General features: G+C 33.0%; 1 long non-coding RNA gene across 2 annotated transcripts; it reads left to right on the plus strand.

The window, feature by feature from the left end:
- The first annotated feature begins 18,763 nt into the window (after window positions 1-18,763).
- Window positions 18,764-21,663, plus strand: LOC148769708 (uncharacterized). 2 transcript variants are annotated; one of them, XR_016032252.1, is made up of 3 exons: window positions 18,764-19,623; window positions 20,186-20,271; window positions 21,356-21,663. It is a non-coding gene; the product is annotated as an uncharacterized LOC148769708 (long non-coding RNA). The 2 variants fall into 2 exon arrangements; XR_016032251.1 differs by lacking the exon at window positions 21,356-21,663 and having other exon boundaries at window positions 20,186-20,273.
- The last annotated feature ends 1,606 nt before the right edge of the window (window positions 21,664-23,269 follow it).

Consider the following 23,269-nt stretch of genomic DNA (forward strand, 5'->3'; position numbering starts at 1 on the left):
TTTCATCAGGTGTAGCATAGAAATAACCTCGTAACTACATTTTCTACTTTATTTTGGTCTATAAACGAGGCCAAATGGTATAGAACCAGGGACCTAATACTAATGAGATACCTTTCCTTTTAATTGGAAAGTGCAGTTGTTTTGTTTCTTTTTTTTTTATTTTTTTTCTTTTTTTTTTTTAAATTTATTTATTGAGAAAATTAGATAAAATTTACTTATAAGGCATGGATCTCAAAGCTCTGTCCCATTATTTTATTTTCCTAAAAAACTTATTACTTGATAAATATTCTTTGGGAATAATTACTTTTCTGATCAAATTACCCTTAACCATTTCAACACACAATCTCATTTTGACATATGGATGTTGACCAATTTGATTGGCGTTGACCGGATGTAGATTAGTCAACTTCTTTTTTCTGTTTTTCTATTTTCTTTTTTGAATTTCGTTTTTAATTTATTTTTTAGTTTCCATTTTGAATCATTCTTTTTACGGTTTTAATTTTACGGCCGGTTATGTTTCAGTAGAACGGATAGTAAGATTACGTTTTCTTACTAGTTTATTTTTATGATAATTTTTGCGTACGAACTCCAATTACACTGATTCAAGTTGAATTAAAACGATGATGTTAAGTTCTACAACTTTTAAGTTTTGTATTTTCTTTGATTTTATTTGGATCTTAATCTTAATGTCGATGACGGCAAAATTATGTATTCGTACTACCTGTTTTATTTTTGGGCGAGTCTCATATAATCACCGAGAGAAGGGCTTATTTGCATTTCTATCCAGATCAAAACCAGTCCTACAAAAAAGTTCATCCCATTGTCTCATATCCAAAATGTCTCTCTGCATATAATTTACAACAATTTCGTTAACAATGTCTCAACTTAGTAAATATTACACATTAACCCCAATCTTAATAAATATATCACATTAACCTCTATTTTTATATTTTTTTTTCTATTTTTCTTTCAGAAAATATGTATTTTTTTTCTGAATTTCCCCCCCACCGCCTTTGACCACAAGTCTCATGCGTTGGCTTTTTTGTTCTTTGATTTTTTTTGTTGAATTATTTTATTTTCACGTTGTTGATCGCTAACACAGTAAAATTACTAGGAATACAATATACACTAATCTTACTGTGAACACAATAATATTAATGTTTTCACATTAATATTAAGTAATGTTTACTCTTTTGTTTTACATTTTTTTTTGAAAACAAGCAACACTATAATATTACCGTGCTAATAGTAATATTATTATCTGAGACAGTAATATTGCATGCCAAAATAGTAATATTAATATTAACATAGTAATATTACTATAAATGTTAACAACAATATTACTTTTTAAGACAGTAATATTAATATTAACACAGTAATATTATTGTCTGAGACAGTAATATTATTGTTTTAACTATAATATTATTGTCTGAGACAGTAATATTGCAATCCAATGCAGTAATATTATAGTTAAAACAATAATATTGTTGTGTTAACAGTAATATTATTTTATGACGATCAAAAAAAGAAAAAAAAAATTCAATGCCAGAGACTGACAATCAACTCCTACGATCGGCTGGAATTTTTATTTAAAAAAAAAAGTCGATGTCGGAGACCGCAGTCAATTGCGGCAGACAGACGGCAACGGTCCTAATTGGAATCATAATTGATTTAGGGGTCAAAATTGGTTAATTGATAAAATTGGGGTTGAATTAGAGTTTAAATCATGAAACTAGAGTGAATTAGGTTTCAAGGAGTTAGGCTAATTTTGGTATATATTATAGAGTTTTCCTTAGTTGTAAATAAGTATCGATGGGTGGATATATATGTAAGACAAAAAGTAGGATGTCTCTTATTTAATTAAGTGCTCTTGTCATGAGTATTCGTCATTTAAAACAAATACATGTTGAATAACCACCTCAACTAAAAGTTTAAATTAGTAGTAATGTGAATCATTTAAGAATTATATTTTCAAGACTCCAACATGTCCCTTCAAGTACGGGTATTAAAATTGAAGCCTTGCATTTGAAATATTTTTAAACTAAGTTGCAGTGGGATTCGAACAGAAGACCTTTCATTAAGTTATTAGTGATGTAAATCATTTAATATTTATATCCCTAATAATAATAATTCTTTCAAACTTTAGTAACTATCATCACCTTTACTTTCACTATTATTCATGTTGATAGAGTAAGAGTAAAATTAGCTTTTATAAGCTCAGTATCTAAATACTTCAAAAATAATTCCAAAGATAAGATGCACCAGCTTATTAACTCTTGAGATAATTTATCAGATATAAGAATTTATCAACTATTTAAAATAAGCTCAACCAAACAAGCTTTTAAGGAGTTCTTTCAATTTATTTACGCCCTAACCCAATCCTCTCATTTGTCTCTAAATTATAGGATTTCATGCACCAATTTCTCGGTCTTTCTTGAACTATGTACTATTGGCATTAGTGTACGGAAGCATTATGCTATACAGAAGGCAGCCTCCCAAGGTTAGTCGTTATTGATATTATGTATTTTGAATCCAATTGGTAATTTGTTTTTGAGTTGTTCTTCAGTTCCATGCCAACTCAGTCTTTCTTGTTTGGAAACAATTAAAGCACTTGTCAAAACTCATATTATATTGCTAATGCATGTTATTGCGAATTTAATCCAAAAAATTAATCAAACCAAAAAAGAACAAATAGACACTGTGGACTCAATTGATTGTTGACACAGTTGCAGATCACACAAACACAGTTACCACAGATGAAAACTGAAAGCTGAAAACAATAGAACAATAAAGAATACAATGTTTAAAGTGGTTCGATATGCACATATCTACATCCATTGTGCAGAGAGAGAACAAAATCCACTAGAATCAAGAAGGTTACAATTTACAAGATATTGATACAAAATTCAAGCTCACCACAGCTAATCGCCAAACTTGTTTCAACTCTCACCAGTGTTTACCTCACCTTTCTCTCTTGTTTCCCAACTCCAATGTCACAAATCTTGTGAAAATTTTCTTCTTGAATTTCTTCTAGCTATTTCTCCTTTGTTCCAAGTTGCCTCGTCTTCCACTCTCTTCTCGCCTTGGCCACCAAACCTTATCTCCAAGTGCTTTTATATGCAGTTAAACCTAGCATGAAGCAAAACTTGGTCCCCAAGCTTCCAGTGTGAGCTCGACAGGTGTTACACCACTGACAGTGGTCCTCACACCCTTGTCTTCTAGTGTAACAACTCTCTTACACTTTCCAGCTCATCCTTCAGCTTCACTTTAACTAATGACATAGATAAAGTGTCCACTTGGCATGTACACGTGGATATGAGTCATAGAATAACAATTCTCCATCTTGACCACATAGGTTTCTCTTCTCTCTGCACCGTAGCTTCTTACCAAGCTAGCTCCACATAGCTTATAACCAAGCTAGCACGGCTTACATCAGCTCACCAAGTCCATACAGTGCTTGAACATTGAAATAGGTAAAGATATTTGTAGCATGTCAGGAGCATTATCATTTGTATGCGCCTTCTCCACCTTGATATGCCCTTTAGAGACAATGTCTCTCACAAAGTGCAATCTCACATTAGTTTGTTTTGACTTCTCATGAAACAGTTGATGTTTGGTCAAGTGAATTGTACTTTGGTTGTCACAGTACACATTAAGAGTCTCCAGCTCAATCCCAAACTTCTGGACCATCCACATAGCTTCTTTAATGGCCTCAGTCATTGCCATGTATTCTGCTTCTGTTGTAGACAAAGCTACCACTGATTAGAGGTTTAACTTCCAACTCAATGCAATCCCAAACAGAGTGAAGACAAATTATGTTAAGGATTTCCTTGTATCAACACTACCAGCATAATTTGACTCCACAAAACCCTTCACAACATCACCTTCTATTCCATCATTCATCTTGAATAGAAGTCCAATCTCAGCAGATCCCTTCATGTATCCCAAAGTCCACTTGAGTGATTCCCAATGTGTCTGCCATGGATCAACTATAAACTTGCTTATCACACTTGCTGCATGTGCCAAATCTGGCTTACTACACACCATGCAATACATTAAGCTCATAACTGCATTGGCATAAGACACATGTGACATGTATCTCTTCTCTTCATCAGTTTCAAGGGCTTGAGACTTTGAAAGTCTGAAATGCTGCCCCATAGGAGTAGACACTGCCTTGGATTGATGCATGTTGTATCTCAACAAGAGCTTCTCAACATAAGACTATTGGTACAGGAACAAGAAACCACTTCTTATGTTCCTCACAATGTGCATTCCCAAGATCATCTTTGCAGACCCCAAGTCTTTCATCTGAAACTCAGATATCAACTTCTCCTTGATATTATCAATCTCTTCCTTGGACTTGCTTGCAATGAGCATGTCATCCACATACAACAACATGTAAGTTCTCACTGTTCATTCTGTTTTTCTCACATACACACAAGAGTCAAAATTGCATCTGTTGAAACCAACTAACAACACAAAGTCATCAAACCTTTTATGCCACTGCCTAGGACTTTGCTTGAGTCTATGCAGTGCTTTCTTCAACAAACACAACTTATCTTGAGTAGATTCTTAAATGAATCCATCTGGCTGTTCCATATGAATCTTCTCTTCCAAGTCACCATGTAAGAAATTGTTGTAACATCCATCTGTTTCAACTCAAGGTCAAACTGAGCTATCAGTGCCAACACGATTCTGATTGAGCAATGTTTTACTACTGATGAAATATTTCATTAATATCAATTCCTTTCACATGTGATAATCCCCTAGCAACCAATCTAGCCTTGTATCTAGACTTCTCCACCCTAGGGATTTCCCCTTTCTTCTGAAGAGCCATCTGCAACTCACTGGCTTCTTCCCACTTTGTATCTTAAACAAGACCCAAGTTTCATTATTCTTCAATGAAGCTATCTTTTTGCTCATAGCTTCAATCCACTTCTGCCTTTCCTTCCCCTTAATTGTTTCATGGTAAGTGGCTGGTTCACCTTCTTCTATCTTAGAAGCAATATTGAGTGCAAAGGAATTCATATCAGCTTGTCCGAACCTTGTAGGTGGTTTAATTTGCCTCTTGGTTCTATCTTTGGCCAAATGGTAATCTTTGAGATCTTTGGCCAAATATTGATGTGATTGAGAGTAATATTACCGTCAACCACAGTAATATCTTTGTGTATACAATAATATTACTATAATAAACAGTAATATTATTACGTTAAAGGAATGTGTATACAATAATATTACAATAATTTTGTCAGATGCATGAATTTTTCCTTTATTTATAATAAATATTAAAGGAATGTGCTTATTGGTGAAAGAGATATAACCCCTAAACCTAAAATAATAAAGATGTTTGGTTAGGAACTTATGCACAAAAACCCCTAACTTTAATTTTAGTAGCCAATTTTAGCTAGATTTATGTGTAATTATTTAAGACATGCCGTTCCAATTTCCAAGGGAATTCAGATTTAATTAAACCCCGGGAGAGAAATTTGTCTCGTCATTTTGGAAGCATGCTCATCTTTGGCGATAATGAATATCTGTGACTTGGCTCAGATATTGAGGAAATCGATTTAGGTTATCGTGTTGAGAAGCTTGAACTTTGCATGATGTTGCTAAGTCGTTTGAAGAACAATGTTGCATCCATGCCCGATTTTCTTGAATATGGGCTAACCAAAGCAGCAGAATGTCTTCCAGGTAGGGTGAAAGTCGGATGGATCGGATCGAAATTAGTCAGATATATATATATATATATATATATATATATATATATATATATATATATATATATATATATATATATATATATATATATATATATATATATATATATATATATATATATATATATATATATATATATAATATTTCGGAAATACAATCGGATCGGAAATCGAAATTTCCAATAATTGTATATGTAATTCCAATTCCGTTCCAAAAATAATCTGAAATCGGAATATCGGAATGAAAAAAAGTGTTCCAAACTCGGATATTTTCGGATCGGAATTGGCGGAATTCGAAAATTTTGTTCCAATTTCCACCCCTAATCTTGAATATGCCTAATGATTGCTTCAGGTCATGTGCATTCAATCACTATCTCGATGCATAAAATATAAACTAAATACTCCATCTGTTTCTAAATAAGTGTTTTTTTTTTTCACTTTTCACAAAGGTTAAGAAATTCAATTAATGTAGCTTGATTTTAGGAAAATCACATAGAAATAACTAAAACAACCTTTATCATTTAATAATTTATAAGAGAAAATTAATGTTTATAGATGCATTAATAAGGTTAAAATAGTAAAAATGCATTTAATAAAGTATTGGAAATCTAAGGTGACAAATAATATGGAACAAAAATATTTTTAAAAATAGACAGTTATTTTGGAACAGATGGAGTAATAATACTCCATTCGTCCAAATTTAATGATGGTTTGGATTGTTACACACATATTAAGAAAATCAATTAATGTACATTGATTATAGGAAAAAACATAGAAACTCCCTAAAATATCTTTGACATTAATTATTTTACAACTAATTAATTAGGAATGATAAAGGATAAATTTGAAAATTATGCCATCAATGCTTTAGTGAAAATCTAAAATGACAAATAATTTGAGACAAAAAATAAATAAATAAAAAACACTCTCTAAAAAGACAAATAATATAGGAAAGAGGGAGTAATAGGGCATTTTATAAGTAGGTCTCTCGTAAATAAAAGTTTGTTGTAAATACATTGAATAAGTATTTAAGTTAATGTATGTCTATTAATAATTATTGACCCAAAATCCAATTATTCAATTTTTTTTGGAAAATTTTCTATTTCTTCAACATTTTTTGGCCCGTTTAAGCAGTAGTATTGTTGTGGTTGACATTCATATTGACTATATTACTGTTTAGCACAATAATATTAACTATATTACAGTTTATCATAGTAATATGACTATATTACTTTTTGGCACAATAATATTAACAAAAAAAATCATTATTATTGTGTAATAGAACAATATTAATATGTTGACCGTTAACAAAATGCAAATATAACAAAAACCCAAAAGAATTAATATCGATGTGGTTGATATTAATATTACTCTCAACCACAGTAATATTACTATAACAACAGTAGTAGTACTGTCAACCACGGTAATATTATTGTGTTTACAGTAATATTACAATAGTAAACAGTAATATTATTACATTAATCAATCAACAAATCAAACAAAACAAAAAAGCTAAAAAAAATAATATTGATGTGGTTGACAGTCATATTATTGTGTTTACAGTAATTTTACCGTCAACCACAGTAATATTATTACATTAACTTGTCAACAAATAGAAAAAAAAAACAAAAAACACAATAATATTGATGTGGTTGACAGTAATTGAACTATCAACGACAACACAATTACCTAAATGTACTATCAACGACATTATAATTATTGTTAATGATAGTACAATTACGGTCAACATTCAACGGCGAGCATAAAAAAAATGGACAAAAAATTTCGGTAAAAAAAGTTTTCAGATAAAATCAACGCCGGAGATCGGCGGTCAATGCCGAAAGCGGCGGCAAATAAAAAAAAAGTCTTCGCCGGAAACGGGCGGCGGAAAAAGCATACAAGAAAAAGAAAAAGTCAAAGCCGAAAGCGGCGGCAAAAATAATAAGTTTAAAAAAAAAAGATAAAGTAAAATTAATTTTTTGTGGTCAAAATTGATGAAATTGAAGTTAAATTGGGGTTACAATTATGAATAGGGTTTAAAGGGTTGAGGGTAATTTTGTAATATACATTAATTTTGCTTTTTTTTATAAGAGCACTTTACAAATAAGCCCATCAATGAGTACTTATTCATAAGTGGGTTCAGACAAAAAAATCTTTTACCAAAAATTCCACACATTGTCCAGAGGTTTGTAGAGGACTAAAATAGTCCCTCGCATTTTAATATGCTTCATTTTCATCCTTTAATTTAATCTAACCTCAATTTGACCCCAAATTTCACAAATCATTCAATTTTGACCCAAAACACAATTTTATGGACAATTTCGTCCGTCGTCGTCGTTGACCGCCGGTCTTCGGCGTTGACTTTTTTTTTCTTTCCTTCCTGATTTTTTCGCCGTTGGTTTCCGGCGTTGAATTTTTCGATTTCTTATTTTTTATTTTATTTTTTATTTTATTTTTTAATTTTGTTTATCTTTAACAGCTTTTTACACTCCGTTTAAACAACAATATTGATGTGGTTGACAGTAATATGAACTATACTATAGTTTAACACAGTAATATTGTTATATTAATCTCTAGCACAATAATATTAATACAACAAAAGTCATTATTAGTTTGTAATAGAGTAATTTTAATATGTTGACCGTTCAACAAATGTAAACCTAATAAAAAGCCAAAAGAATTAATATTACTGTAGTTGACAGTAATATTATTGTGTTTACAGTTTTTTTACTATCAACTACGGTAATATTACTGTAGCAACAGTAATATTACCGTCAACCATAGTAGTATTATTGTGTTTACAGTAATATTACAATAGTAGACAGTAATATAATTACGTTACTTCGTCAACAACTCAAACAAAACAAAAAACCCAAAAAAAAAAAATATTGATGTGGTTGACAGTTATATTATTGTGTTTACAGTTATTTTACTGTCAACTACAGTAATATAATTACGTTGACTTCTCAACAAATCAAACAGAAAAAAAAACCCAAAAAAATAATAATATTATCGTTGACTCTATTTGTACTGTCAACGACAATATAATTACATAAATGTACTGTCAACGACAGTACAATTACGTTAATGTACTATCAACGGCAGTATAATTACGTTAATGTACTGTTAGTGACTCTATAATTACTGTTAATGACAGTACAATTACGGTAAACGTTTAGCGGCGGGCGTAAAAAAACGGATACGAATTTTATGAGAAAAAAAAATCACTAAAATAAGTCAACGCCGAAAAACCGGCGGCGGAAAAAACAGACCAGAAAAAAATAATAATAAATAAAAAAAATCAAAAAAGTCAACGTCGGAAATTGAAGACGAAAATAACAGACCAGAAAAAAATCGAAATGTCAACGCCGGAGACCGGTGTTGACCGCCGGTCAACGCGGAAACCGGCGGCAAAAAACTAATTTTAGAAAAAAAAAAAAGTCAAAATTGGATTTTTGTGATCAAAATTGATTAAATTGGGGTTACAATTAAAAAAATGGGTGTAAAGGGTTGGAGGTACCTTTGTCATATACATTAGTTTGTCCAAAATCGGTTGTCTTAGATCTATAAGGGCATATTACGGCCACCCTCTGAGCTATGGCCAAATTACGAAAAAATCCCTCTTGTTTGGGTAATTACAGCCACCCCTCATTTTAAATATTTTTACATAAAATTTATGTAATTCGGTATTTACCGAACCAAATCGTATATTCAGTCGGTAAACGGTATGAAATGTTGGCGTACCGAAATTTCGGTTCGGTTTTACCGATTTAACATCCCTAAATTTACCTATGGAGGGGTATTTTCGTAATATAATGCATAGTTAAGGGGGTGACTATAATTTCCCAAACAGGAGGGGGTTTTCGTAATTTAACCATAACTCAAGGGGTGGCCGTAATTTGCCCTATCTATAATATAACATATGAACAGTATTTTAGCACTCCACTTTTAAACAAATACTCCAACAACATTACTAATATTTTGCACAATTAATATATTTTATTATTAGATAATTTCTAAATGATATTCAATTATTATAAATTATTAATAAAAATGTGTATTATTCTAAACAGTATATTATTATTTTAAATCTTTAATATTTATTAATTTTGAAAATTAGTTTGAATTTTATTTTAGCTAATGTATTACTGACATTTAATACTAATTAATAAGTATATATATATATATATATATATATATATATATATATATATATATATATATATATTAAAAAAAATATAATTCATAAATGATATCATAAGTAATTTTTTTAATTTTAGTTATTATTAATACTAAGTAAAATAATAAAATTTCAACTTTAGTATATTTATTTGTAAATAAAGTAAGACAATATAAAATATTTTTTGATAATAAATATATTATAAAGTACAATATAAAATTATTTTAATGTTTTCTTGATGTGCTAAATTACAACTTTGGTTTATCAAATTTGAAAAACCAAAGTTATGATTTAGCAATTCATTAACTATACATTTTCCTCTTGGAGCTCATTGTTTCCTGTTAGTTGTTTATAAAATGTAAAATATAAGTTTGCATAGCACTCTTGGAGGCATAGCTTGTCTTCGATTTAGTCCAAGCCGCGGCGGAACTAGTACAACTATTAATGGCATAACTAATTGTTCTAAAAAAGAAAGACTAATTGTGCTATGAACGGTGGATGGAATTGCTAGTAGAACAAGCCGATCTTGGTGAAGCCAAAAACACTTTTCTGCATCAGTAGTTGGTGCACATGGTTGTGAGCCATCAACATAACCAACAGACCATAGCCAAAGAGTGGATTGGGCATCTGCGATTTCTAGAATGCATAATTTCGTCCATCTGTTGCTAGTTTGAATGGAACTTGGGAAGAAGCATTTGAAGAAATCAGATTATTACTGAAGGAGCAGAGAGTGGTTAATGGGGTGGAAGTGGGAGTGAGTATATGGGTGGCAGATTCTTTTGTTGGTGAGGATGACTGAGAAGACATATTGCCGATGAGTTCTTGAGAAGGTGAGAGAAGGAGAAAGGGATAAGAGAAAAAGAAATTATTAGCAAAGATGGAGAGCTTCTGTCTTCAACAGAGATCGCTCTGGTACCGTAAAGAATTCGATAGTATTGTTTCATACAATATGGATAAATAAAACGAAAAAAATAAAATAAAATAAAAGAATATTACAAACAATAAAATTAGGAGAGTTAATTATTCCAGCCAAAGTTTCAGTTGATTTAGGTCCTGAGTTTATGCTCTATCACTTCTAAATATTGTTATTCAAATAAATACGACAATTGTTCAAGGGATATGTAATAAATAGATAATTTTATACAATGTAAAATGATGTTGACGACTCACAGTCCAGGTATTTTGGATGAAATTGTATGATAGTTTGGCCAAAAAATTTGCCATTGCACCAGGAAACTAACTGAAAAGATAAAATCAAAGTGACCATTTGGAGATGAAAATGATCTAGAAATAAGTATAAAATTATTATACAATTTTTGAGGTTTCTATGAATTTTCTAAAAAAACATCTTTGTTGCACTTACCTTCTAAAAGGTACCTAGAAGGCTAGAACGGTTAATGTAGTGTTCTACGGATCCACTCCTAACAGTAATATTCTATCATTTTCCAACGTCCATTCGAGTGTAAAGAAGTATAAATAGGATTTAAGATTTTATTTGTAAACTATCCATGCAATACTTGTAATCACTTAGAGTAATAATAAAACCTACATGTGGAGTCCAGACCAACCTCCATAAACTATAAGAATGGTCTAATTTTCTGTATGGAAAGCTACAAGAACTAAAACTTTCGACTTAGGTAGTGTTTTGGTTCAAGCTACCAGCACATAGAGCTGCAACAGTTGGCTCTTGCTTGGCACTCTTGGCAAGGTATAATTGCTGAGGCAATGGATTCCTGGACGATCTTATGGAAACAGATACATAATTTGAAATGATTTATGATGATGAAGATCCCAAATAAGTGTTCTGTTTGAGCTGCAAATGATAAGCACACAATCCAATTCCAAATGTGCTATTATTGGTGCTTCTGTATTGATGAGAGCTGCAGATATGCCTATAAATTGATATATTATATAGAAGAAGTCTATTAGATAAATATTGTATAGATTGGTAGATATCAATTTGTTGAAGTCATGTTTTTTAACCCCTATTGATTTTCAGAAGTATGTTTGGTAGAGTTTGATAGTATAGGGGGTTATTTTTAGAATTTGTAAAAGCTCTGGGTGTGCTCGAGTAATATGTGAAATCACTTTAATTTTGATATAAAATTGTGCATTGGATCAAAAAAAAAAAAAAAAACTATATGTACTATACTTATCGAAACAACAAGTCCATGACAAAGGAATTTTCTAAGTTATGCTCAGGACCCCTATAATCTCAAGCTCGACCAGACCATATGTAGATCTATCTACATATGTATGTAAGTATGTGGAAACTATGAGTTGACACAAAATAATCTTACATCATAACAATTGATTAACAATAAATCCAACTATAGATTTCATTTATTATCTTGGGTTTTTGCTCATAAATACCTTATGTCCAAAAACGTTTTCTGTTCACTTCTTATATGTTTTTTATTTGTTTGCACTACCTACTTTTAAGTTTCTCTTATAGTTCACTCCCTAACCCATTGGAAATGTCTAGAATACCCCTCTCTTTAATACAAAATTACACCCACCCATTCTATTCCTCTAAAGAACGCGTTTTTTTTGTCAAAAACGTGCCGAACGAAATTGAGCCGAACAAAACACCCTAAAGTTGAACCGAACAAAACACGTTTTCCAGATACGAAACGTCGGTTCGAATTTGAATAAACCTAACGTTGTGAAACCCACGAAGAAGAATTGTCTAACGATGAGAAAAAAAAAGAAAACGAAAAAAAAGGATGAAGAAGATATACAAAAATACTACAGACTCGTCTTCGACCTCGAAGCAGAAAAAATACGCAAAGTATCCTGCTTTTAAGTTCGGTTCTTGCTTTGAAACAATTGCATGTTTGCTTGAAAAATTATTGACCCAATTTGAAAAACCCTAAAATTACACAATAAAAATTTGTGCTTTTGTTGTTGTGTACAACACCTTGCGAAAAAGTCTTTTTTTTTGTCGAACTCAACGATTTTGAGTATTTAAGTGGATCGGTTTTGTGATTACACATGTTTAGTATGTTGTAAGAGATATGTGTGTTTATACCCAAGCCCTTTTGGTCAAAAAATTATGTCTTTTTGGTTTTTCCGAAGTTTGACTTTTAGTTTTTTATTGTGGTAGTGGACTAAATTACAGAACATTTTCGTATTCCTAGGTAATTCTGTAGAGTTTAGGTTCTTAACCGTTCGTATATTTTGTGGTGTTTGTCGTATTCCCATAAATGGTTCCAAAAAAAGAGTCGGCTAACAACACGAGGAAAAAGAAAAATGAGACTCGTTGCTTCCCTCATCATTACATGATAACAATGACCGAAATACAGGCGAGGATGGGACCCTTACAACGTGAGGCATTGAGTTCAAATCCATTTGGACCCTATATAGACATTCCCAAACCGGGCAACAACTTTGCAAATGTACAAACATTTGATGAGGAGATATAGTGTTGATTCAAACGAATTTGAGTTCGGGGATAGAAAACGTCAAATTGCGGTCCCGTTTGATCCGGTAGAGTTTTCATCAACGCTGGGATTATACAACGATGGGCAGGCAACTGACATCAATCTGAAAAACGACAGCTCTTGTCCTATTGTTGATGACCTGTTCGATGAAGATCTTAAATGCCAACCGAAATCGTATTAGTACTATGCTGGAAGAGTATGCAGATAAGGATGAAAGAGTGGAAGACTTCATTCGTTTGTACACTTTATATGTTTGTAACTATCTTGTGTTTCCAATCCCTAGCCGGACATGCCTCAATTTTATTTATTATTACATTAATAAAGTGGAGCATATAGGATTGTTTTGTATAGGGATGGTTGTGTGTGAGTATTTGGTTAGCCAAATGTCACTTCATGTTGTTGATTGCGCCATATTTCAATGGTTGCACTATTGGACTATTAATACGTTTTATGTACTTCAGATATAATTATTCATATAAGAACAGTCAAATGATGTGTTAGAATTGTGCAATGTTGATTTATATGCATATAGAAATCAATTATTCAAAGTTGTAACAGATTACATGTTGAGAAAGTATTATATTGCAACTATACTTCTTGTGTTGTCACAATAATTAACTACCACAGACAAATAAAAGAACACAAGTTTAATGTGGTTCAGACATATTTGCACCCTACATCCACGAGGACCATATACTACTCTGACACAAACACAAACCATATTCACCCAAATTAATAGTATATTCATTTCGAGGTTGACGATAGTTATATTTAAGCTTTTATGGCAGGAATTTCTCAACCGCTTTTACAAAACCCGAAGGACAGTCTGCATGATTGATCTCATATGTACTTTCACAAATATTTAATGAATAAATAAGAATTGGCTAAAAAAATAAATTGAAAAATGACTGAGCTCATCAATTCTCGTTAGTGAAAGAAACAAATGTCATTAACTACCTCAATCATTGGAGATTTGAGCGTTAATTTCAAAGATCGATTGTCTGAGACATCAACTATTGAAGAGTTGATCACTCGAGCTCATGATATAGAGATGAGCATACTTGCAAACGAATTTGAAGAACCGTCGTTCCAAAAGTCCTACCAGCTCAAAGGCAAAAATCTCGAAAAGAAGTACAAGAAAATCACAATAATGGGGGCAAGTCTTTTTATGATGCATTCATCAAGTGAATAGTCCATGATGGTAAATGCAACACTATGTGCAATTTGGTTGAAGCTTGTTAGAAGATATCACGTGATCAGAGCCATAATATATGTATAATTATCATTCCACGATTTCTTTATATTTTTCTTATATATTTTCTTGATTATAGGATTGAATATTCTAGTCAATATTTACCTAGAATAATTTCTTGTGTATTTGTATGTATTGTCTTCTCTAATTGTAAATACATATAAAGAACTGTATTCTTCATTATTCTTCTGTACTTAACATGGTATCAGTCAGAGTATCGATTATTTTCTACTCTACCATCCACATCACATAAATCTCCATAATACCCACTACTATTAAAACCTTACGTTTGTATCTTCTTTGTCACCAATAATTAGGGTGTTTTTACCACGAGATCCTTTGTTCTAAACTTATATGAGATACCCCTTCAAATTGCGACACGTGTCCTAGCAAAAAAACGTATTTTTTCCTCAATGTCAATTTTACCCTCTGTAATTTAATGCAATTTTAAATATATATTTATTGTTGAATTTGAAATTTATAAAGTCAATTATATCATTATTCGTAAAAATCATTAAACGACCCATCCAAAATTGCATCAACCTGAATTCGAACTTGTGACCATGTAAAAACATAGAAGAATACTTACCATTAAGACACAACACATAATTGACAATAAACTAACAATACGGATATATATCACAAAGCTACAATTTATAATGGTTATAAAACTTATATAAATAAAGTTAAATAAATGTTTAATTCTCATATAATTATTATTATATATTAAAAAATCCCATACTAACAAATCTTTATATAATATAATTTAAAAATCTAAGGAAATGCTTATCAACTCGTGTAATTTAAAAATAAATTTCGAAAGAATTTGAAGTTTGAATTGAATCGTAAATTGTAAGATTTAATTAAATCGTAATATTTGAATCATCAATTAAACTCATGTGTTTTCAATTCAAAAACAATATTCAAAGATTTGATCGATTAAGCTCAACTCATTTCAATTCGTAGACAATATTCAAATATTTGAATCGGTTAAACTCAATAATTTACAATAGCGTATTAATCAAACTGTGTATAGTTAAAGTTTAGTGTCTTTTTTTATTGAATTTTATCATAAAAATAATAAAATTTAACTCGTAAAAATCGGAAGATTTAATCGGTTCATGGTTAGATTAAATTTTACATTTACGATCTGATTTTTAATGATGATGATGATTACTATTATTATTATTATTATTATTATTATTATTATTATTATTATTATTATTATTATTATTATTATTATTATTATTATTATTATTATTATTATTATTATTATTATTATTATTATTATTATTATTATTATTATTATTATTATTATTATTATTATTATTATTATTATTATTATTATTATTATAGGCAGTAATATATATACGCTAATAGTATGCTACGAATATACAATTTATACATTTTCTATTATCAAGTCTTTTTTATTATTATTTGGTTAATATAATGTTCCTAGATTCAATATAAATTCCCAAATTTTAAAGATTAGTTCGTTTGGGTTTAATAACAATTAATACGGATTTCGTTAGAATCTAAGTATGCAATAAATTTACTTGCTTTAGCCCGAGAGTTGATTGTGCTTGTACACATGTTATTGATTGCTAATGTTCTCATTTATGAATATTATGTTAGCATGGAATGTGGCAAAAGCAAGAAACTCAAGATTGGTTTGATTGTGTCTAATGCTGCATAAGTTGTAGAAACATGGGAATTCAGAGGTACTATGAAAATGGGTACTTTATGTGGGTGTTCTCCCTGGAAGCAAAATATGAAGATTCAGAGGTACTGTGAAAATGAATACTTTATGTGGGGAGCCTTTGAATGTATGGTAGTGTAGCTGATAATTTTCTTCAACTTCTTTTTTCAGGAGCATGATACTTGAGTCGGCTTAGATTTCTTCAAGTTCGGCTGCTGAAAAAGATGGGAAAGTAAAGAGCATTTGTAGAGTTTGAATGAGGAAATGTAGTTACGCAAATTTTATGTGTAAAAAATATAGTTACACGAGTACATATTCTTCTCAATTGCAGAAATTGATAGGAATAGCACAAGCTGCTTGTCACGGACTTGTTCCCTTAACAACAAATCGTGCGGCCTTAGTTCCTTTCCGCTTCTCGCGATAGCTAATTCAGCATTCTGGAATGTGTTGCTAATGCTAAATGATGGAAAACGAACAAAGAACTTAACAAGAGAGCTTTGTAGGGAAATACTTGTATTTCTTATAGTTACTTGGATTTCTTGGATGCTTATAAATGATGTAATTACTCCTATTTATACTAGGCCACCTCCTCAATGGATGGTGGATATCTATTTGATATAAGAGCTAGGATTTTTTCACTAGAAAACTCCATCGAATTCCTACAAAATATCTACAAGGGGTTTTAGAAAGTTTTATAGAATCCTCTAAGAATCTCTACCAAGTCTATTTACATTTGGGTCATCTTGGGCCTAACTCTATTTGGGCTAATTCTTGGAATCTTTAACTTCTCCAACCCAAGGGAAACTGACAAAGGGTTCGGCCAAAATTGGCTGGCCGTACGACGTCGTAGCTGCCTCAAACAAGTGGAGACGATCTTGAAATTGCCACAAATATTTCTTAGTTTCCCATGTTTCCTCGGACTCGGATAATCCCTTCCATTTGATGAGGTATTAGGTTCTTGGTGGAATACCCCTACGTCGCTTCACTTGTTTACCGAGCACTTCTTCGATTCCTTGTCATGTGACTTGGTCATGACGAGTGGTGCTTGGTGTGACTCTCATCAGCTTGGGTATTCCTTGTCTACGTGATAAGGTTTTAACATGCTTACATAGAAGACCGAGCAAAATCATAAATATTTGGGAACAATTACCATTTTCTCTACCAAACGGTGTCATGCATCTTTCAATTTGGACTTGGGTGTGCAGATGGGCTCGGGAGCTAATGGTTGAAAATTTTGTTCTTGCAATAGTGTTTTTTTGGAGCATTTGGCATCGTCAAAATAAACTTTTGCATGGAGAGGAATATCAAACACTTGGGGAAATCGTGGGATGGAGCAACACGTATATTGCTTCATATTGTGAAGCTCTACTGAGAAGAAGCATAGTGCCAATCGGACTCATGTCATTGTCTGGTCTCCACCACCGATAGGGCTGATTAAAGTAAATGTCGATGCAGTGTTTCCGAAAGTAAAGATCACTATCACATATCTATGGTTGCTAGAGATTCTGAAGGTCAATGTGTGTGGTGCCAGAATTTTTGGCATCTTGACATAGTTCTACCTATCGAGGGAGAAGCTCGTGTCGTTTTACAAGCTATTCTTATAGTGCCAACAGTTGGTCTGATATTATTATTTTTATTATTTTTATTTTTTTGAACAAAAATTTACCATTACCAACCAGCAAAATATACAAATTACATCAAAGCCAGGGAGTGGTTACAAAAGCTCATACTAGATCTAGGGTAAACAGAATTAAGATCATTATTCGTAAGATCAACAAGAAAACTGGGACAAGAGTCAAAAGGCAAAAGATCATTATCTTCCATGGAGGTCCCTTGTTTTGCAAGAACGTCAGCACAACTATTTAACTCCCGATAACAAAAGTGAGTGTTCGGAGGCTGTTGTAAGGTTGAATCAGTTTCAATAATAAGATTGTGGATATCAAGATCTTTAGCATATCTAACACCCGTGCATAATGCCCAAACTTCGGCTTTATTATTGAGGATGATTGTCTTCCGGTGATCTGTGAGCTTAATGATCAAGGTTCTTTACTCACTTCATTCGGTGCTATTCTTGAGGCAGTTTTAGCTCGTTCCTGTTTTTTCTCGTTTATTTCTTTTTTCTTTTGTAAGGCGTGATTCCAACAAACTAACTCATGATATTGCTTCGTGTGAGACTTTTGATTTTTTGGACGGTGTAACTCTCCCCCTTTTATGGCGCAAGTGTCTAATATAATTATGCTTTTCCCGTCAAAAAATAGCAACTCCAATTGAGTTATCAAATAGGGTATTCAAACATTTAACCACCATTTGCAGTTTCACCACGAGCTTAAACTGCAAATGTTTCTCCTTGTCCACATGAGTATAAACTGTGCATGACATCCCTCAAAAGGATATATTTTGAACTACGTTATGACTTGATCCCTTTATAGGGTACGTAGGCAACTTAGAATCTCTCTAAGTTCAGTCATGTAACACCCCGTAAATATGTAAGTTGTTTAAGTCTGGGGATAATTGAATTTATTTAGTTGATATGTGTCGATATGGAATTATAATATATCTCGAATTTGATGGGAAGTGTAGAATTGTAATTATCTAAAGTTATGGCATCTATTTGGTAATCAAGAAAATAATTTGGCCTTATAGCCAATTTTCATAATTTATAGTTGAGATAGGAATTGACGTGTATATCGTCAATTCACAATACTCCTTTGGCAGCCACGTTTCTTCTTCTTCTCTCACCTTCTCACCGTCTCTCTCTCTCCATCTTCATCTCTTCACTCTCTCTTTTCTTAATTACCCAATCTTTATCTCGTTCATTTAACAGTTCTAGCAATAGCAATATTCATGATATCTTCCTTTCTCCATGAAAACTCACGGCCGAGCACCCTTTAGAACCTTTGTTCTTCCGATTTTTAAATTAGTAAATCTAGAAATCTTAAAATAGCAACATGGTTGAGGGATACGGGGCTGAGATGGTGTTCTATTTCCAGCAGCCGGAATCCGGCCAAGAAGACAAGTTATCACTTATAATTCGAATTTCAGCAGTTAGGCCTTCAAAGAAATAATTGTTTAGAGGCCTTGAGATTGAACCTCGTTGATCAGGATCCATCGTTTGAAAGCTAATGAATTTGGCTCTCTATTGGTGGTAGTTCTCGATGGTTTGCACCGACAGTGGTCGCCGGAGTTTGCGGAGAAGTCAGCCAGCCCGCTGGGATTTTGGGGAAATAAAATCTGCTGCCGCACCTGTTTTCGGAGCCGAAATCGAAGGGTTTCGAATGCGAATTTGGAATCAGTTCCTTCAGGAAACTCGTAGAGGACATCGTAACCTATAAGTAAGTGTGCAATTGTATCGAATTAGAGTATTTAGTATACGTGTTTTAGAGGTCAGAATCCGATGACAGTAATCTACCGGAAACAGGGCAGTTTTGAGTATCTTCTTGCGGGACTGTTTTCGATATGTTGGGATCATAATTTGGGCTATGTGCCTTCATGAAACTTGTAGATTAAACTGTCAGGTTTCATTTGATGTATTATTTGGACAATTTGTATAACCGTACAATTTGTTATGATTTTTTAAATGGACTGTGACAGCAAACGAAATTATCCGAAAATCTGGCAGGGTTATGTGTTCATCTTTCGGGGTTGTTATTGACGGGTTATGTTGTTAATTTGGGATTAAAGTCTGTAGTAAAATTGTAGATACAGATGTTATCTTTAACTTTATATATCATTTAGGTCATTCGGATAAGTACGACGATTGCAGTGATTATTTGAATAGAGTGCCACGAGAAGCAATTCTTAGTATATGTTTAAGAAATTGACTATGTCATATAGTGAATGGTAATATGGCTATATTACTGTTTGAAATCTTATTTAGTTCTAATATTTGCATAGGTGTTGAGCGTAGTAAAGCTCTGACTCAAGGTTTAAGCTTAAAGATGCTTCTATAGCACTTCTATAACACTAGCGTTGGACTCCAGGTGAGAAACTATGACTCCTTATCCGATTTCTTTCCTGCGCTTAATATCTCCTTTGTTTGAACCAAATATATTCTCCATCTTGAATCCTTTGATGCATTGATTATATTTTTCTTGGAATATGATCCTTAATGTTCTGCGAGCATATTCGTTTCCTTGGCTCGAACTTGGAACCTTGATCTTGTTCTTGAAATCTTGAACTTGTCAATTCTCTTGGTTGCTATGTTCACGGCTAATTCTTATACTTGATTCCTTGGCCTGAACATTTTCCTTGAATCGATATTGAACTATATTTATTCTCAAAATCTTTTCTTGAATGCTTTCCGAGAATAAATATTTTGTTGGCTTGAACTTGAATCTCATGTTTATTGAATTCATTGAGATCTTGATATACTCGTTCTTGGAACCTGACATGGAATTTATTGTTCTTCTTGAATTCCATATTCACGACAATTCTTCATTGGCTTGAATTGAAATATGAACATGTTCATTATCCTGAGACTTGATATTCAATTATCATGATCGTGACTTATCTTGTGAATGATTGACTTGATTCTTGAATTGATTCTTGAAATGAATGACTTGATATTCCTAAAAGGAATGATATTGATTCTTGAACCTATTGTCCCCACCCTTGAGGACGCTCTTGGGGGAGCTGGGCCCTAGGACCATTTCGGCAAGACGATCGGGCAGTATTGGGCTGACGATGACTGGTCTCCCGAATGGTACCTCCTGATGGTTCGGACTCACGTTCGTTTGGAGTTAAACGTTCCTGAGCCGGATCGGCACGTTCCAGTCGTGCCTCTTGCTTGTTTCCGACCGAGTGGCCACTCGGGACGGAGTGGAGGGATAAGGATGTCATATGATTTTATTTGTTGGGAGTTACAAGGTTGGAGACCCCACCAAATATTGAACTCAAGCCGTACATGTTACACTCTTGTACATGTTACACTTCTGTTAATGAAATTCTTGTAAAGTCTCTCGTTATATGTTTTGTTCTGTTGATTCTCATCATACTCATGGATCATATGTTTTTCACTAAGTCATTCGGACTTATTCGTTTCTCCTTTCTGATATTAATGCGCAGGTAAAAGAAAGATTTATACCTAAATTTTCATACTAAGAGTTAAAGCTCGTGTATGCCTCCGATTAGTCTCGTCGAGAGGTATCTCTATTTATGTTCCGTATAGGAATCCTTTGATCGAGAATTTTGTAATAGAGTAAGTGGTGTCGAAGTCGACTTTTAATAGAACCTCCTTTTGTAAACACGATGGTATAGATATTGGGGGTTTTATTTTGATCATCGAAATTTTGAGGAGCATATTTGGGGTCATTGAATGTACTGCATGTTGAGTGGTGTTCCGCCACGAGGTGCCTGCTACTCGGGGCGGGGCGCTACAAGTCATGATTTCAAAATGATTTCAAAAGATATATGTGCTTTGCTAGATCAAGCTGCAATTGACGTTGACTAATTATCGAGACTCATCCACTTCAAAATGCATTGTCCGTGAAGAAGTCTCGAGGGGGCATTTGTAGACGCATAAAATTAATTAATTGGTTAATTAAATTAGCCAATTAAATTGTGTCTAAATTAAATTATACCTTGTCTTGCAAGACAAGCCATGGGGATAATTATTAATTAATTATTGACCAATAGGATTATTTCTTCTCTTCCAAGTTATAAGAGATAAATATCAATTTAAAGAGAGCCAATCAAATCGCGCCACATCATCAAGTAGACTTTAAGTAGGACTCTTATTCTACCACTATAAATAGGGACCATCCCTACACAATTCAAGACACAACTCAAGAAGAAGAAAAACCGTAGGAGAAAATTCTCTCTTAAATATTTAAGTCATCTTCATCAAATTCAAGTCTTTCTTCATCAAATTCAAGGCGTTCTTCATCAAATCGTCTTCATCAAATTCAAGGCGGTCTTCATCAAATCGAGGGCGTTCTTCAACAAATTAAGATCGAAGGAAGATTGAAAGGCAAAATCCATCAAGAACTCCAAGATCTTCAAGTCAAAGCTCGTCAAAGCTTAGCGTTCGATCCGAGATTCAAGTGGCAAGACCCTCGGAAAACGTTATTCAAGTTCAAAATCAAATCCGGAGAAGATCAAGTCAACGACCCGACTCCGAAATTCAAAGGTCTTCGTCAAATGGAGGGCGTTCTTCAACAAATCAAGATCGAAGGAAGATTGAAGGGCATAATCCATCAAGAACTCCAAGATCTTCAAGTCAAAACTCGTCAAAGTTCAGCGTTCGATCCGAGATTCAAGTCGCAAGACCCTCGGAAAACGTTATTCAAGTTCAAAATCAAATCCGGAGAAGATCAAGTCAACGACCCGACTCCGAAATTCAAAGTCAAACACATATTGTTCTTGAGAGAAGAATCAGAGGATTAAATTAGAGTTTGTAACCCGCAATATTTATTTTTAATTCAATAAAATTATCTTTATGCAAGTTTTTCTTGTTTGTCTAAATCGCAGATCAGAATTTGTTTCTACAAATTTTGGCACGCCCAGTGGGACATCTCTACCTCTCATCTCTTCTCTCTCTCGAAGATCCTCGAAGTGTTGCAGTGACTGCTCTACGTTCACAATGGAGATTGCTACTTCAGATTCATGAAGTGTGGGCTTAGGTACAAGAAGTATGGCTAAGAAGCTGCAAGCATCCTCCGAGACTAACTCGACGCCTCAAACCATTCAGAAAAGCTTACCACCTCTTGTCAACACAAGCGCAGACGTGGAAGGTTCAAAACGAGAGATTTCACAACCCACGCCTCGTTCAACATCAAGCTACTCAGAGGTGGCATCTGTCATGACAACAAACGCTACAACCATGGAGGAGCAAATTGCAAGTTTGACAAAGGCCATTGAGGGACTCGCAAAGCATGTTCAACAACGAGATTCTCAAATTGCCGAGTTGATCAACAAGATGGACAAAGCCGATGCTAGTCACACTGCGGAGAATCAGATAGAGGTTCAAGACGAAGTCGA

Source organism: Erythranthe guttata, chromosome 7 (assembly GCF_056151865.1).
Source record: "Erythranthe guttata isolate IM_541 chromosome 7, IM_541, whole genome shotgun sequence".
Classification (NCBI taxonomy): Eukaryota; Viridiplantae; Streptophyta; class Magnoliopsida; order Lamiales; family Phrymaceae; genus Erythranthe; species Erythranthe guttata.